A 4330-nucleotide genomic window follows, 5' to 3' on the forward strand; every position below is an offset into this window, starting at 1 on the left:
AGGCAACTAGTAAAGAACTCTGAAATGAAAATGGTGTTGAGAGGCTAGGACACGGAGGAAGTCTCCCCCGGAGTGGAAGTACACTCAAACCAAAGTACTGGAGATACTCTGTCTTCACATGCATGGGAAGGAAGCAAGCTTGAAGAACTTGGTCAGCCAGTAAGCTAGAGCTAGTTAAAAAAAAAAGGGCCTGAGGCGATATTTAAAACAGCCACAGAAGCATTTATGCTTCCACAACCTGTCTTTATGTGTGTTACACTTAATACAAATCTGCCTTCCCCTTTCTTGACATACAAACAGAATAAAAAGACGAGTATAAACTCTTCAAGGTAGACAATGGTATAATATTTATTTACCAGATTTTAGTTCAATGACAAGTTTGTTTGTCCGTTATACAGTATCAGATCAAAGTGGAGAAATTTAAAATTCTCATTTCTTAAAAAGGAAAAATGGGAAGCAGATCAGTAAAATCTCTTTATCAACAAAAAAGCCAGGAAAAGAATTTCCTTAAGAATTGCTAGTTACCAATATAGGGTTATTTCTAGTAGAGGTGAAGAGACTAATGGGGAAAACAGGCAGAAAGGACACCAACTAGAGCGCTACCCATAGCACTTGGACCACTCCTTTCATCCACGAAGAACCTCAACCCATGAAGTTTATGAAACTTATTCACGTACAAAAAGGCTAGGGCTAGATTACCTATATTTTAAGTTTTCACTGTATCCTATTTACCATATGCTGTCAGTGATGATGAATTAAATACTGTTTTAATTTTCTCCTAATTGAATTTAACTAAGCATCACTTGAATTTTCTACATCAAAAGTAAATAGCCACTACTAACCAGATGCTGAAGAATACCATTTTCCTCATTCCACCCAGTGCTAGATGTTACCACTTGGCTTTATTTATATACAAAATATCAAATTAAAATTGGGTGTTTATAATTTTAAGGAACCTTGGTGGTGCGGTGGTGAAACTCAGCTTCCTGGTGGGTTGCACGATCAGCCATTCCACGGGGAAAGACGCAGCACTCCTCTACCATAAAGACGACAGCTTTGGAAACGACATGGGGGACTTCTGTTCTATCTGATAGGGCTTTTAGGAGTTGGAATAGATGCAGTAGCAATTGTTTCTTGCTTCATCACAATTTTGGTCATTTGACTATATTTTTGTTTTCTCTCCAGAGATTTCTGCCTGAATTACTATGAGATAGCTTCAAAAAGTTCAGTGAAAAAGGTAATTCAAAGATTATGGAATTTTCCCATGAACTTATTGATAAGCCCCCTTGTAAACTGACTCATGACATATAATCAATGAATTTCTGGGTGACTGAGGAAAATATATTTTCCACAAAACGATTTTATACCAAGTTGTAGGAGGAAGCCAGAGCTCAAAGTCACTGGGATGTAGTTTACACATTTATAATTCTAAGAGTTTCTAAATCAGTGGTTCTCAACCTTCCTAATGCTGTGACCCTTTAATACAGTTCCTCATGTTGTGGTGACCCTCAACCATAAAATTATTTTTGTTGCTACTTCATAACTGTAATTTTGCTACTGTTATGAATCGGGTGACCCCTGTGAAAGAGGTCTCAACCCACAGGTTGAGAACTGCTGCTCTAAATCATATTTTTGTTAACTTAATGAATTAAAAAATATTTTTGTGTTTTCCTAAATGTGATAAAAACTGGAATATGATATCTTATGCACGAGAGGTTAAATCCTGGTACAAAAGATTAGAAAGGGCCAAAAAAAATGTCCACTTTGTTGAGTATTTCTGACCTATTTGGAAACCAGGCAAGCAAGCCTTTCTTTGAAATAAAGAATCTGAAATAACTCATGAGAGAGCTCCTGACATCCAAATCTTTAAGCTTTTTCTACAGGTGGAAATTTCACTGTGGATACCCATGAGTGACAAAAATCTTATTTCCTAAATACTGTTTTCCCAGATGGAACTTCAATATGTCTATTTTCTGTCATCATATTGCCAAGAGATTTTTCCAAATTAAAAAGCCACTGGCTTCCTCCTACACACCTATTCCTGTGTTCGCTCCTGCATCTAATGGCAACTCCAGTGTGTGTAGCTCAGATCAGATGGCTCTGAGTCACTGACACAATGCTGGCCTCTATCATGCTTATTATGCTCCCCTCCTTTCACTTTCTCCTCTGCATGTCTGCTGAACACGGTCCTATCCATCTGACTACCATTATCTCCCTCTTAGGTTCGGGAACTCATTAGGCATGGTGTGGATTATAACAGTCTACCCTGGTTCCCTGCTCTAGAATTAGTAATTCCAAGGTTTATTGTTTCACTACTCTGAATAGAAAATGAAGCCAAAAACCTTTAGTCTGGCATTCAAACCCCATTACTTGGCTTCAACACTACCAGGTTCCTCATCCACATTACCTTCTTAGTCCTCCAGAGAATCTCCCGAGTAAACGTTCTATTCTCAGATCCCAACATCTTTGAAAAACTGTGTCCACTTTTCGAGGAGTTGGGGAGTGGTGGGTACCCTTCCTCTGGTCACCTACCTTTCAATGGTCTCTCAAAAAAACCCAAAACACTATTTATGTTTGAAGTCTTAGTTCCCAATTACAGTCCCTCAATAAAACAAATGGGGTTTTCTTAGTTTCCAGATCTAGGGCAGGAAAAGTAAAATCCTGAAATATTCTGTAACACCAAAAAAGAAAGAAGAGATGAAATTCTCTTACAACCATACAGAGGGGTTTAAATGGGCCATCACCAGTCACATTTAGGTGTAAAAGAGTGATAGCAATTAATCACAACATTGCCATATAATTTGCTGCTAAAAATAAGACCTATTTGAAAGTAAAACTAAGCATTATAAATAATTACAATGGGAATCTGCCCACCAGACTTAAAACTTGCCTACCTATTCAACAGTATAGGTATATATTCTTGATAGAAACCAACGGTTTGCTTTTTTAGAGAACTCGGTTGAAGACAAGTTGGAATAAAGTATATCACTGTTGATATTAAGTGGGCCTTGGATGAAAGAACAATATAGCAGAAAGATGTTTATCTGTGCTTTATTGACTAAGCAAAGACATACCAACAGTGTGGCTCTCAACAAATTATTGCTTCACTGTATCCAAGTGGAAGTTGCACACAAACCATTTGAATTGAACAGATACTGTGTAGATTAAAATCAGGAAGGGTATGTGTCAGGGTTGTAGCCTATCACCATATTAATTCAATCAGTAGGCTGAGAAAATCATCTGGGAAGCTCGATAATATAGAAGGTGGCACCAGGATTGTAAGAACTCTTGTGAACAACCTGCAGTTTGCAGACAACAGAGAACCTTGCTTGCTCAAAGTGAAGAGAACCCACAGGACTTACTGCTGAAGATCACCGACTTCTGTATGGATTACAACTCACTTTAAAGAAAACAAAAATCCTTACAACTGGACTGCTAAACATCTTGATAAAGAAAGATGGAAACTTCTTGCTGGAATATACAATCAGTGCTTTGTGTCCCTCCTCCAATGTTTCCACCAGGTTTTTCACACAGTTTATTTGTCCATTGCGGGCTGGCTCCATATTCACATCTTTATTTCTATAAAGTGGTTGAGCAGGTGAGACACAACATGCAAACCTAAGGGATTTTACTGAACCAAAATTAAGTTCTTTGGCTTTGATGACAGCTCTGAGATGGCATTATAAATGTTTGTGAACTTTTTAGACAAAATGCACGATGGAATACTATCAAAGAAAAAAAAGTTAAATGCAAAAATATTAAGAATGATTCCAACTTCTTACCTAAAGTTACAATACATACTACACAATGCTTATTTTGAATGCAAAGATCCCCAAAGGGCATCTGTTCTTCTTCCCATGAATAATTTGGTCATAACTTTTCAAAATAGTGTGAAGGGAGACAACTTAAATGACATTTTACTTATGCCAAGTATATGCAGTAAAATATTACTAACAAATTTTATATTTATTAAGAGTACTATGTTAGAGTCTTAGATAATGAATAGGTTACTTAACCTCCACAGTAATGAAGTTGAAAAGAATGATTTCAGTTTTAGGCTGAAATAGACACAAGAGCACACAGGTAATGGGACAAGAGCTACTCAGTCAATGTGTCAGGAAATGACACAACCCTTCTAAACCTTAAAATTCTTCAACACGTTGTTTCACATTGCTGGATTTAACTAACCACAAACAAATTAACAGACTATTCACTGAATTGGAAAACGAGTTAATAACGTTTCATCATTTTTAGGTGAGAGGATTAAAAGGACGCACAAATAATTTTGATAGAGACTTATCTTCATTTGATGAGAAGATCCAGGGCACCC

At 37.1% G+C, this 4330-nt stretch overlaps 1 protein-coding gene across 1 annotated transcript in view; it reads right to left on the minus strand.

Moving 5' to 3' along the window:
- SRFBP1 (serum response factor binding protein 1) overlaps window positions 1-4330 on the minus strand; it is a 58849-nt gene that overhangs the window by 25049 nt on the left and 29470 nt on the right. The window lies entirely within an intron of this gene.

Source organism: Echinops telfairi, unplaced genomic scaffold (genome assembly GCF_000313985.2).
Source record: "Echinops telfairi isolate 266 unplaced genomic scaffold, ASM31398v2 ScPeMD7_7469;HRSCAF=8507_1, whole genome shotgun sequence".
Classification (NCBI taxonomy): Eukaryota; Metazoa; Chordata; class Mammalia; order Afrosoricida; family Tenrecidae; genus Echinops; species Echinops telfairi.